This window comes from Myxocyprinus asiaticus, chromosome 44 (genome assembly GCF_019703515.2).
Source record: "Myxocyprinus asiaticus isolate MX2 ecotype Aquarium Trade chromosome 44, UBuf_Myxa_2, whole genome shotgun sequence".
In the NCBI taxonomy this organism is placed as follows: domain Eukaryota; kingdom Metazoa; phylum Chordata; class Actinopteri; order Cypriniformes; family Catostomidae; genus Myxocyprinus; species Myxocyprinus asiaticus.
The window spans coordinates 35,895,444-35,909,876 of record NC_059387.1 but is presented as its reverse complement, the minus strand read 5'-3'; the positions used below and the strand labels follow the sequence as shown (position 1 = coordinate 35,909,876).

At 38.6% G+C, this 14,433-nt stretch overlaps 1 protein-coding gene across 5 annotated transcripts in view; it reads right to left on the bottom strand.

Moving 5' to 3' along the window:
- The window catches only part of LOC127434618 (lethal(3)malignant brain tumor-like protein 4), a 104,829-nt gene extending 102,438 nt beyond the window's left edge, over window positions 1-2,391 (bottom strand). For all 5 annotated transcript variants that reach the window (XR_007896066.1, XM_051687474.1, XM_051687475.1 and 2 more), the window contains exon 1: window positions 2,330-2,391. The gene's annotated coding sequence lies outside the window, so the exon portion shown is untranslated. The remainder of the gene's footprint in view (window positions 1-2,329) is intronic.
- Between the last annotated feature and the right edge of the window lie 12,042 nt (window positions 2,392-14,433).

Genomic DNA, 14,433 nt, shown 5'->3' with positions numbered 1-14,433 from the left:
ATTGTTATGCGATTTGTGGAAATAGTAATACATCAATGTTTGGTTTTAAAGATATTGGTGTTTACTTCTGTACATTAAACAATTTGGGAGTCCAATGTGAAATATGTCCATGTAGGAAACATTGAGTTCAACAGGTGCACCAGCACAAAATGACTGATGTTAAAGGACAGTTTACAGTAATCCCTCGAGTTAAGCGTTTTATATTACTGTCCTCCATTTCAATATGAATTAAAGACTGAATACTGTGAAAGACACACTACACACACACACACACACACACACACACTACACACACACTATGCGCGCGCACACACGCACGCACACACACACACTACACGCGCGCACACGCGAACGCACACACACACTAGTGCCCGATCGATATATTGGTATCGGCGTATATTTTACCTATATGAAAACTTTTTTTCAGAACATAATGCAGAAAACAATGCTTTAGAATTGGTGTCATAGCGTAGTTTGTCCAGCAGAGCGCGCTCCGACTCCATTGTTTATAGAGCTGAACTGACGGTGGCTCTGCAGACAGGGCGGAGTTCAGCGGTGTCTTTTCGGTAAGTTGTTAACTAGTTTGTGAAATACATACTGAAATGTTAATAAACAATGACCCCATCATTTTCCCTTTTCAATATAACTAATATAACGTTAACCCTGACAACCATGTCACTCATGTTTGTTTGCTGTTAGTCAGCTATAGTTTGTCAGTGCTGTCAGTAATGTAACAGATCGAAAGATAAACATCAGAACATCTTTTTGCAGCTCATCAGACAACGGTGCGGTGGTGGATTGTGTCTGTTGAGTGTTGATTTCACGCTATGTTGTTACCTAGTTGGTGAGACGCAATGCTGGAAAGTAAATAAAGTCCGTCTTTTACTCTCCGTGACAACGAGCTTATAGCTAACTAGCTAATCACGTAGCTACTTTCATTGTTGTCAGCTGAGTGGAAGCTAATGTATAAACATGTATTCACCAAACTGTTTTGTTCAGGATTCACAGTTTGGTACCCCGTTCAAACGAACAATTCCAGTCGTTGCATTTATAAAATGTAATATTTAAAAGTCTGGTTTTCCACCGTTGAAAGTTTCCCCTGAACTATAGCAGAATATGGCATAACACCGCTGCCGCTGTTTATCTCTTGACTCAGCAGGTGTAAATGCTTCTTGTTTTTAACAATCTGCCCCTAACTGACTGGCAGTATTAAAATAGTCAGCATTTGACTGATACTAAACAGTAGTACTGATGTTTATTTAGCTATTTATTTTATTTTTATTTATTCTTTATTTTCTCAGTGTTCATTTCTAGAATTTGTTGACAATGTATTATAATAATAACGTCAAATGTTCTTTGATAAAAATATTTAAGAAAGCAGCATTCCGAGTACCTTTGCATAGTCATATCAGTGCAAAATCCACATAGAAAAGGACTGTTTTCATTCCAGCTCACAAATTAACTTTATCGGCCACCATATCAGTAATTGGTGAATTTCCCCCCTCTAAAATCGGTATCAGTCTCAAAAATCCCATATTGGTCGGGCTCTAACACACACAAACACACTACACATACAACACACACACATACATACATGCATACAAACAAACACACACACACACACGCACGCACATAAACACAAACACACCCTCACAAAAACACACACACAAACACACTACACATACAACACACACACATACATACATGCATACAAACAAACACACACACACACGCACATAAACACAAACACAACCTCACAAAAACACACACACTACACACACAAACACACCCACACACACAATGAGTTTAGGAAAATGGCGACTTCACAACACAAACAAATAAATACATGTGAATATGAATATAGACAGACAGACAGCAGGCCAGAGTAGACAGACAGATGTGAGACAGACAGACAGAGATAGATAGATATGATGAGAATAAGAGAGATCTTGCAGAACAAGAGTTATAAATGTAACACTCACTGGCGCGCGCGTCATCACATCACAGAGTGAAACAATCGAGAAACATTGTAACATTCACACACACAGCTGAATACACATCAAACACACCGCCTCACAACTCTCACAAACACATATTCACACTCCTGTGAGCTTCATGTTTTCATCTTTAATGCGTTTAAACAGCACAAACACAGCGATTAGCCGAACAGCCATCATCTTTAACAAACACACACCTTAAACACACATATAACGGCAACTTTATTGCGCTTTACACGACATATATGAGAGATATATCAAACAATGTACTTTATGATGCTAGTGAAATAAAACAGCAAGAGCACGAGCTTATATTAATGATTATTTCTTACCCGCACGCAGCCTGAGACACCCGACAGTCGCGGTGACAGCAGCTCATATGAGTGCGCATGCGCAACACGGCCCTCTACTGGAAGAGCAGAACAGGTGTCAAACACGCAATCATTCAAGCTAGTGTCATTCATTTGAAAGATAGCACAAGCACACCAAGCAAATCATAAAAAAGAAGATTTTGAAATGTTAACACAATAGATGTTGTGTGTAAAATGAAGAGACTGTGTTTGTCAGTGTGTTTCTTGTGAATGTGCAGAACTCCACCTGTGTGAACTTGAGGACAACTGACATCATACATCCTCTAACAATCACCACAACACCAGTTCGTTTAAAGTTATCGAGCAGAAATCAATCAGAAAAGTCGAATTAGTTCTGAGAAAATAAATAAATAAATAAATAAATGCAGCCATTATTACCAGGGCTGTAAAGTAATGAATTACAAATACTCACGTTACTGTAATTAAGTAGTTTTTCCCAGGAATTGTACTTTAAGTAGTTTAAAAATGGTATACTTTTACTTGAGTACATTTTAAGTCCTGTAACTGTACTTTTAATGCACTATTTTCCCACCGTCTGTGTTCACTACTTCCTTGTCCTGATTTTATTTTTATCCATCAACATGATTGGCTAGGGAGAGTCTCGTGACTCCCATCAAATCACACAACTTACATTTATGCATTTGGCAGACGCTTTTATCCAAAGCAACTTACAGTGCCCTTATTACAGGACAATCCCCCTGGAGCAACCTGGAGTTAAGTGCCTTGCTCAAGGACACAATGGTGGTGGCTGTGGGGATTGAACCAGCAACCTTCTGCTTACCAGTTCAGTGCTTTAGTCCACTACGCCACCACCACTCCATGAATGGCAGCTGTAGAAATGTTATGGATATGGAGGATGCCTCAGACACATTTCAACACCTGAACATCACGGCCGCACCTGAAAGGGATTTTCGCAGTGAAAAAGGCAAATTGCTTGATTGTGTCATGTGAGTTTAACTTGCTCAAACCAGATAACAGCATTAATCCTGCCTCTAATTTTAAGAAACATATCGAGGTAAATTTCATATTTCTGCTTGCTAGATTCTGTGTCTATAATGTAGCCTGTAATTGAACTATCTATCACTGAGATTATTGAGTTGATGTGAGAGATTAAGGCAATGTTATCAATAGGGCTGGGCGATAAAACAATCTTGATGTTTATCTGAAAAAAACAAAAGAAGAAAAGATGTCCTCGATATCGATGATAAACTTTTGAGTAATTTTCTATACTTAGCCTATATTCTACGTCTAGAACAGGGGTGTTCATTACATCATTCGCGATAGCAAGAGCACCACTGGTTGATTGATCTAGATAAAATATAAAAGATTGACTTTTTATTTCCTACCGTCTGTAGCCGCGTGCTGTTTGATTGACAGACGGCTTATGTTTGTGCGCTGCGCTTTACATGCACGTGTGCTCGGAGAGCACTAATGCGGGCACGCGACAAAATGGTCAAATACACTTTATAATTCTGCCAATGCCCATCTTGATGAGGCATTAATGGAAACACAGTCGGTTTGGTCTAAAGTGAACGTCAACAGTGGGACAAAAAGAGTATTTGCATCAAAATCTTGGACGCATGTTTGAAGTGTACATGTAACCGAATTGAGCACTGTCTAGTACACTATTTCATATAAAGGCTATTAATCAAAAAAACTATAACAAGGAAACGAGAAAACCACTCTTTAAAAGTATTAATGTAATAGAATAAAACACTGACATTTTTAATAATATTGTTAGTTTTTTAATAACACCGACCCCTGATGTAGAGATTGTGTTAATTTGTATAATAAATGACCAGGAAAGTAGAGATGATAAAATCATTTATTATTATGCTTAGCCTTTATAAAGATAGAAAAGTATCAACCAAAGAGCATTACTTCAGGCAGAACATTCCACCAGTCACAAACTTCAGAAAATTGTGCATCATGCATTAGAATGAGAAAACAACTATTGCTGGGCTTAAAAGATACAAGAACTAAATGTGGAACTCAGAAGGAGGACAATGTGGCCCCCCATGTGTTGCTTAAAAAATAGTTCACTCAAAAATTAAAGTTCTCTCATCATTTACTCATCCTCATGTCATCCCAGATGTGTATGACTTTCTTTCTTCTGTTGAACACAAATGAAGATTTTTAGAAGAATATTTCAGCTCTGTAGGTCCATACAATGCAAGTGAATGGATGCCAAAATATTGAAGCTCCAAAAAGCACATAAAGGCAGCATAAAAGTAATCCATACGACTCCAGTGGTTTAATCCATGTCTTCAGAAGTGATTTGATAGGTGTGAGTGAGAAAAAGATCAATATTTAAGTCCATTTTTGCTAGAAATTCTTCTCCCTGCCCAGTAGATGGCGATATGCATGAAGAATGTGAATCACCAAAAACAAAAGAAGAAAGTGAAAGTTAAAGTGGAGATTGACTGAGCAGGGAGGAGAATTTATAGTACAAATGGACTTAAATATTGATCTGTTTCTCACCCACACCTATCATATCTCTTCTGAAGACATGGATTAAACCACTGGAGTCACATGGATTAGGCTACTTTAATGCTGATTTATGTGATTTTTGGAGCTTCAAAATGTTGGCACCCATTCACTTGTATTGTATGGACCAAAAGAGCTGATACTGAAAAAAGTCATACACATCTGGGACAGCATGAGGATGAGTAATTGATGAGAGAATTTTCATTTTTGTGTGAATTATTCCTTTAAAGCCCAATGTGGCTCCTGTACCAAACAACTGCTCTACCCCCTCTATTGTGCGGGACATGGCGCAGCAAGTGACCCTGCTTTTTTAGTGTTTTATTTATTTTTTATTTTTTTGCATTCCTTGCATTGTTTTGAACATGTTTTATGCACAACAGTAACTCTGTCGATATTAAGGGACATCTAGACATTACACATAAACTGATTTTAATGTAATAGTTTCATACATTACGATATCGAAAATAACTTTTTCATCTTTTCATTTCTGTAATCATGTCACCCTTTTATTTTTATTTTTTCCATCAGATTCATGTAGTGTTTACAGTATCATAGATAAGTGACGTATTTTAAAAGTTGTCAATCACAAACACACTACTATAATATACTTATATTTCTTATTCTTTCTGGCAAACAGCCATAAAAGGGAATGTAAATTACGGTATGTGTGCTACATTTTTCAACTGCAGCACTGAGTTTTTATTATAAAGGGACATAGCTTTCACAACTCAGTACTCATTACTCACTACTCATGAGTACTTTTAAATGAGCTACTCTTTTAATCTTACTTGAGTAGTTTTTAGGCCAGGTACTCTACTCAAGCTACATTTTTTAAGAAGTAACAATACTTTTACTTGAGTATTATTTTTCAGTACTCTTTCCACCCCTGATGATTACTGAAAGATGTTCTCATGTGAGACCTCCAGGAAAAATCTGACTGAAAACTGACCAGCAGAGGGCAGCAGTCAGAGACTCTATATCTGTAATGTATATTTCAGTAATGCATGTTCAGTCAACACTATGCAATTTATTTTACACATGTATCCGTATATTGAACAGATAAATTAATTAATGAATAAAAAATGTCAGTCAACTATTCAAAAGACATTTCAGCTCTTTATTCTGCTGTACATTTGGACCATGTGACTCAGAGCTGGATGTAATTCATGCAGTTGACCAGTAGAGGGCAGTAGAGACTACAGCTCATATTACTGTAACACTGTAAGTCAGTGTAAACCATCTGTAATGTACACACTGATGATTTAATATTAATGCAGTTGTTTGCATAACATTATGGATATATTTAAGCCAGTTTTACATAACCGGTATCTTTATTGTAAAGGTCTGTTTGAATTGCAGCATCAACAACACTGTCACAAGACTCCAGAATCCCATTAAAGAATATTCCAGGTTCATGCCACAAATGATGTTGATTGAGCTGAACTTGTACTGAACCAGGAATATTCCTTTAATAATTCTCATCCATGACATTAATAACTCATACCGATCTAAACTATCACAAATCATGTAGAGGTCCAATATTACAGACAGTAAAGATCTGAGCAGCGGCTTTAGAACGATTCCAAAAACACATGACTGCAAAACCCTTCCAGTCAGCATAATGATGCCTTTACCATAAAATAATAATAATAACAATAATAGTAAAAGATTTAATAATATACCATATAGTAAATAAAATACAATTTGGAAAGAAATTTTAAAAAAGATCCTTCAGTGCTTCAGAAATCTGAATAAGACAAAGAATTAAAAATACTGTTTCTAAAGTAAACATGCCATTAATCAAGATCTGTGTCAAACTGTGAACGCTCAGATAACATACATAAATCTTTACATGCTTCAGACACTTCAGGAGTCACAGATCACAAGTTTAAACTAGTTGTGAAACAGTGATAGTTTACTCAACTCAGCTAGGTCAGAGATTGTGTTGATGACTGAATGTTTCTGGTGTTGTGTGAGTGACACTGACAGGAGATAAAGTGTGTGTGTGTGTGTGTATGTGTGAGAGAGAGAGAGAGAGAGAGAGAGTGTGTGTGTGTGAGTGTGTGAGTGAGTGTGAGTGTGTGTGTGTGAGTGACACTGACAGGAGATAAAGTGTGTGTGTGTGTGTGTGTGAGAGAGTGTGTGTGTGTGTTTGTTTGTGTGTGTGTGTGTGTGTGTGTGTTTGTTTGTTTGTTTGTGTGTGTGTCTCACACATGTTGGTGCAGCTATCATTATGAGGACTCTCCATAGACATAATGATTTTTATACTGTACAAACTATAGATTCTATCCCTTAACCCTAACCCTACCCCTAAACCTAACCCTCACACACACACACACACTCACTGACCACTCACACACACACAGAGACAGACACACACAGAGACACACACACACACACACACACACACACACACACACACACTCACTGACCACTCACACACACAGACAGAAACACACACACTCACACACACACACACTCACTTACACACACACACACACACACACACACACACACTCACTCACTGACCACTCACACAGAGACACACACACACACACACACACTCACTCACTCACTCACACACACACACACACACACACACATACACACACACAGAGACACACACACACACACACAGACACAGACACACACTCACACACACTCACTGACTACTCACACAGAGACACACACACACACACACACTCACTCACTCACTCACACACACACACTGACTACTCACACAGAGACACACACACACACACACACTCACTCACTGACCACTCACACAGAGACACACACACACACACACACACTCACTCACTCACTCACACACACACACACACACACACACACACACACACACACACACACACACACAGACACACACACACACACACACACACACACAGACACAGACACACACTCACACACACTCACTGACTACTCACACACACAGACAGAAACACACACACACACACACACACTCACTGACCACTCATACACACAGACAGAAACACACACACACACACACACACACACACACACACACACACACACAGACACACACACTCACACACACACTCACTCACACACACACACACAGAGACACACACACTCACACACTCACACACACACACACATTGAAAATGTAAAAATGCAGAAAGTTTTTTGTGAGGGTTAGGTTTAGGGGTAGGGTTAGGGTTAGGGGATAGAATCTATAGTTTGTACAGTATAAAAATCATTATGTCTATGGAGAGTCCTCATAATGATAGATAAACCAACATGTGTGAGACACACACAAACAAACAAACAAACACGCACACACACTCACTCACACACTCACACACACACACACACACACACACACACACTTCTACCAATTTTTATTAATGGTATAAAGTATTATAGTAATGGTTATAAGTGTAAATTTACAATTACACACAAAATCACAATGTAAAGAAAATTTAAATTTAGTTGAAAAGATGCCACAAGTCCAGATGGAGTATCATGATTAACTGAACTATACTAACCAGCCAAACCTTGACCCCTTTAAATTCTGTTGATATCTTGTATATTTTCAATACACCATCACAACAACAAATTAAAAACAATTTAAGATAGATTTATAGATTTTGCACTTGCTGCCAGCTACAACATGGCGTTGCGCAACTCAGCGGATGATCCAGTGTTTCTTCTTGGAGATTTTAACAACTGTGAAATATCCGCGTTTTTGCCGAATCTGGAACAGTATATAACTTGTCCGATGAGACTGGGCAAAACCTTAGACAAATGTTTTGGTAATGTGGATGGTGCTTATGTACCAAGGTTACACCCACCACTAGGACGTTCAGACCATAACGTCATCCATCTCCTTCCAAAATATAGACAGATGTTAAAAAGGACTAAACCTGTCGTCCTGCAGGTTCAGTCATGGAATAAAGACTCAACTGAAAACCTCAGAGACTGATTTGAGAGCACCGATCGGGATTTGTTTTTTAATGATTTTAATTGCTGCAGTGATCACAAGTCGTTGAATGACACGATTACCAGTTACATTAATATTTGTGCAGAGACGGTGGTTCTAACATCAAACCCTGGATTAATAAAGATCTTAAACAATCTTTAAATAAGAAGAGAATGGCTTTTTTAAGGAATGAGACACACAAGGTAAAAGAGCTATATCAAGAAGTTAAACGTAAGATAAAGGAGGCGCAAAAACAGTATAAAGGGAAAGTTGAGAAGGAATTTAAAACCGGTAATGTCAGAGATGCATGGAGGGGAGACAACAGAAACGGGTACAACTGTTTGATGATGACCCCCAAATCTTTGTAAATAATTTAAATGTTATTTATTCATGATTTGACATTATTGCAGGTGTTGTGAATAATGATACTCTGACAGAATCTGAACCTTTGAGAATAGAGGAAGGGGAGGTTACCAAAGTGCTCTGTAGAATTAAACCAAATAAGGCTACTGGTCCAGATGGCCTTAAGGGCATTGATCTAAAAGAGTGTGTGGAACAACTTGGGCATGTATGTACTAGGCTGTTTCAGGTCTTTTTAGATGATGGTTTTGTACCAGTAGCATGGAAAAACACTACTGTTATTCCAGTACCTAAAACACCTCAGGCCAGAGCTTTTAAAGACCTTCGCCCAATTGCTCTTACAGCTGTTCTGTGCAAGTGCATGGAGCGTATATTATGTAAAGAACTGTTAGCACAAATGAATGGCTCTGTAGATCCATTACAATTTGCTTATATGCCCAATCGGAGCATATTATTACATAAGGCCCAGCACCATTTAGATAAAACGAATGCTCATGTCAGAACTCTTTTTATGGATTTCACATCAGCATGTAATACTGTACAACTGCAAATTATAAAAGAAAGATTGCAAGATTTATGTGTAAGTAGTTGATTAATTTTATGGATTGAGAAATTTTTAAGAAACAGGCCTCAATACGTCTGTGTTAACAGAGACTCATCTGATTGTATATTCTTAAAGAGCACCTATTATGGTTTTTCAAATAATACCTTTCATGTAGTGTGTTATATAGCTGTTTGTGAACGTAAAAAAGTCTGCAGAGTTTCAAAAATCAAAGTGCAGGACAAATGGAGTTATTGACTCCCAAAAGAAAGAACCGATTCTGAACACCTGAAACGAGTCGTTAGTAATTCCAGACTTACTTCCTGTACTAACCTACGTAATTTGGTAACAAAAAACCCGCCTCTGGTCTTCATTGGCTGCTCACGAACAGCTTTGACCCGCCCTCAAACACTCCACTAAGCGGTAGACCAATCACAACAGACTGGGACATCTGACCAATCAGAGCAGAGTATGCTCTCTGAAAGGAGGAGTTTAGAATGAATCTTTTAGAACGAGTCGTTTGAGACACTGGGGGAAAAAGGTAATGCTGCAATTTAAATTATGAGCAAATTAAAGTGTTTTTTGACCTTGAATGCATGTAAATCTATTGTATGAGACCTTTAAATAAAATTAGGCACGTTTAAAAACCATCATAGGTGCTTTTTAAGTTCAGGGTTACCACAGGGATGTGTATTATCACCTCTGCTTTTTTCTGTTTATATGAATGAAGTTCAGTGTAACAGGGACGATCTCACTTTAATCAAATATGCTGATGACTTGGCTTTAATTTCTTGCCAAACGGACATGAATAGTTCAACTTATTTTGAGTATATTAAAAGTCTTGTACAATGGTTTGATAACAGTCATCTACAACTGAACATTGAGAAGACAAAGAATTTTGCTGAATCAAAATAGGACATGTACAGCTGGCATTTCATATGAACAAGTTATTATAAAAGGTGTAAAGGTAGAGCAAGTTTCAAATTTTAAATATTTAGGTACAATCATTGATGACAAATTCACATTCCAGGAAAATGTGGATCATATACATAAGAAAAGGTCTACTCACGAAATTAAGACATTTTAGTATCGATAGGAGGGTCTTAACCATTGTTTATAGATCGATGATCGAAAGTATTTTAACATTGTTTCATGGTATGGCAATTTAACAATGAGACAGAAAAATAAATTAATACGAGTAATTAACGAAGCAAATAAGATCACAGGCCAGAAATAGAGTACATTGCAAGAGCTGTTTTCATATTTTATGGAAAAAAAGGTAATTGCAGTATATTCAGACCAGACCCATCCACTCCATTCCTGCTTTGAGGCCCTCCCTTCTGGGCGCAGGCTGCGTATACCGCTGGCTAAAAAGAACATATATAAAATATCATTTGTTCCATTGGCGGTGACTGTTTTAAACCAAATTCTTAATTAAGGTACTCTATATTTATATGGTTAGGTGTGTGTATGCATATGTGAGTATATATGTGCGTGTGTATATATGCATATACACTATATTGCCAAAAGTATTCGCTCATCTGCCTTTAGATGCATATGAACTTAAGTGACATCCCATTCTTAATCCATAGGGTTTAATATGATGTCGGCCCACCCTTTGCAGCTATAACAGCTTCAACTCTTCTGGGAAGGCTTTCCACAATGTTTAGGAGTGTGTTTATGGGAATTTTTGACCATTCTTCCAGAAGCGCATTTGTGAGGTCAGACACTGATGTTGGATGAGAAGGCCTGGCTCGCAGTCTTCGCTCTAATTCATCCCAAAGGTGCTCTATCGGGTTGAGGTCAGGACTCTGTGCAGGCCAGTCAAGTTCTTCCACACCAAACTCGCTCATCCATGTCTTTATGGACCTTGCTTTGTGCACTGGTGCGCAGTCATGTTGGAACAGGAAGGGACCATCCCCAAACTGTTCCCACAAAGTTGGGAGCATGGAATTGTCCAAAATCTCTTGGTATGCTGAAGCACTCAGAGTTCCTTTCACTGGAACTAAAGGGCCAAGCCCAGCTCCTGAAAAACAACCCCACACCATAATCCCCCCTCCACCAAACTTCACAGTTGGCACAATGCAGTCAGACAAGTACCGTTCTCCTGGCAACCGCCAAACCCAGACTCGTCCATCAGATTGCCAGATGGAGAAGCGTGATTTGTCACTCCAGAGAACGCGTCTCCACTGCTCTAGAGTCCAGTGGCGGCGTGCTTTACACCACTGCATCCGACGCTTTGCATTGCACTTGGTGATGTATGGCTTGGATGCAGCTGCTCGGCCATGGAAACCCATTCCATGAAGCTCTCTACGCACTGTTCTTGAGCTAATCTGAAGGCCACATGAACTTTGGAGGTCTGTAGCGATTGACTCTGCAGAAAGTTGGCGACATCTGCGCACTATGCGCCTCAGCATCCGCTGACCCCGCTCTGTCATTTTACGTGGCCTACCACTTCGTGGCTGAGTTGCTGTCATTCCCAATCGCTTCAACTTTGTTATAATACCACTGACAGTTGACTGTGGAATATTTAGTAGCGAGGAAATTTCACGACTGGACTTGTTGCACAGGTGGCATCCTATCACAGTACCACGCTGGAATTCACTGAGCTCCTGAGAGCGGCCCATTCTTTCACAAATGTTTGTAGAAGCAGTCTGCATGCCTAGGTGCTTCATTTTATACACCTGTGGCCATGGAAGTGATTGGAACACCTGAATTCAATTATTTGGATGGGTGAGCGAATACTTTTGGCAATATAGTGTACATATATATATATATATATATATATATATATATATATATACTGTATTGTATTTACTAGTTTTATGTATGTTTTTAATGGGGACAAATGTGTGTTCTATGTGTTTATTATGTGGTATGTAAGTGGATGTACAGTATTGTCTATATGCCAGTGTCAAAGATGAATTTCTGTCCAGGAAATCTGAACAGACAATAAAGTCAAAACAAAACAAATAGAAATAACATCTCTAACATCTAGCTCGCTAAATAATTTTTTTGTTGAATTGAACTTGTACTGTACGATTAAAGCACCACAAAATATGTGCTGTATTTTCTTTCATCTTTGTGTAGTTTTGTTGCTGGTTTTTGAGGATGAGTTCATGTCACACAACCTGTCCATGGTGACATCTGTCTAATTTGATGAGTCTTTGACGTCAACATGGGAAGTGTATTTATTTTGCTGTCCTAACTATGCATGATTATATGTTTAGTGGCATTTTATTATGTGCATTTAGCAATCTTAATTTCCCTACTGTCCATGACCCTATCAGATCAGACCTGAGACCCACCGGTCGAGGATCACTGCTGTGAAGAAATCTAATCACCTCTGAAGTGTGAAATGAAGCATCTGTATATTATTGAGTAATGGCAGCTGTGTTTGGTTCCTGCACACGAGGGGTTTCAGGACTTCTCTTGTTCAGCTTCTCCATGATAGAGTTGTACTGCTCATTCCATTCAGCTGATGAAAGTGAAGACGGACTGGTCTCCAGGAACTTATACGCATCCCGAGACTGCACGCTGAACATGCCCTGTGCTCTTTGACAGGATATACCAAATTACATCCAATACTGAAAGATTTCAGAAAAATGTAGAATGCACAAGATTAATAAAAACACAACTGATGCTACTTATAAGAATGAAATACATTGAAATAAACTCACACTGTGCCCAAAACTACTGCCTTTATTGTGAACACCATACAGTATACTTTAGTATGAAAATGATTTAGCAAATTTGGATGCTGATGCACATTAAATACATACTATGTCTATTTTGTGGTTTCATGGATAGTATGACAAATATAAATATTTGTTATCTTTGTAATTTTTAATTTTGTTCATAAGGACTAAAAATAAGACAATAACAGAGTCCTGGGTAGCTCAGTGAGTATTGACGCTGACTGTCACACCTGGAGTCGTGAGTTTGAATCCAGGACGTGCTGAGTGACTCCAGCCAGGTCTCCTAAGCAACCAAATTGGCCCAGTTGCTAGGGAGGGTAGAGTCACATGGGGAAACCTCCTCGTGGTTGCTATAATGTGGTTCTCGCTCTCAGTGGGGCGTGTGGTGAGTTGTGCGTGGATGCCGTGGAGAATAGCGTGAAGCCTCCACACGCGCTACGTCTCCACGGTAACGCGCTCAACAAGTCACGTGATAAGATGCGCAGACTGATGGTCTCAGACGCGGAGGCAACTGAGATTCGTCCTCCGCCACCCGGATTGAGGCGAGTCACTACGCCACCACGAGGACTTAGTTGGGCATTCCAAATTGGGAGAAAAAGGGGAGAAAATATATATACATATTTTTTAAATAAAAAATACCATATCTCTGTGCTACCTAACCTGATGTTTCTGACAATTAAGGCACTTTATCATTGTTTTAGTTGCAAACAGACTATCTAATTAATACTTAATATCTGTTACATATGTACTTAAAGGACCTTAAAGGTGTGAACCCCGTTAATCGCTGATTGCAGCTATATATTTATTCACATTTGTCCACATTAATATTATGGTGATGGGAAAAATTTCTCTCTTTACCAAATTGATCTAGGAATTCAACAAAAGTCCTTTAGAATGCTTTGCACGTAATCACCCTCCCTTACTAAAATGTATTATGATTTTATAGTTACATTAACTGAGGTATTTTGACAAAAATGAAAGTGTCATATAAAATAGGCTAACCTTTTAGGTTAAA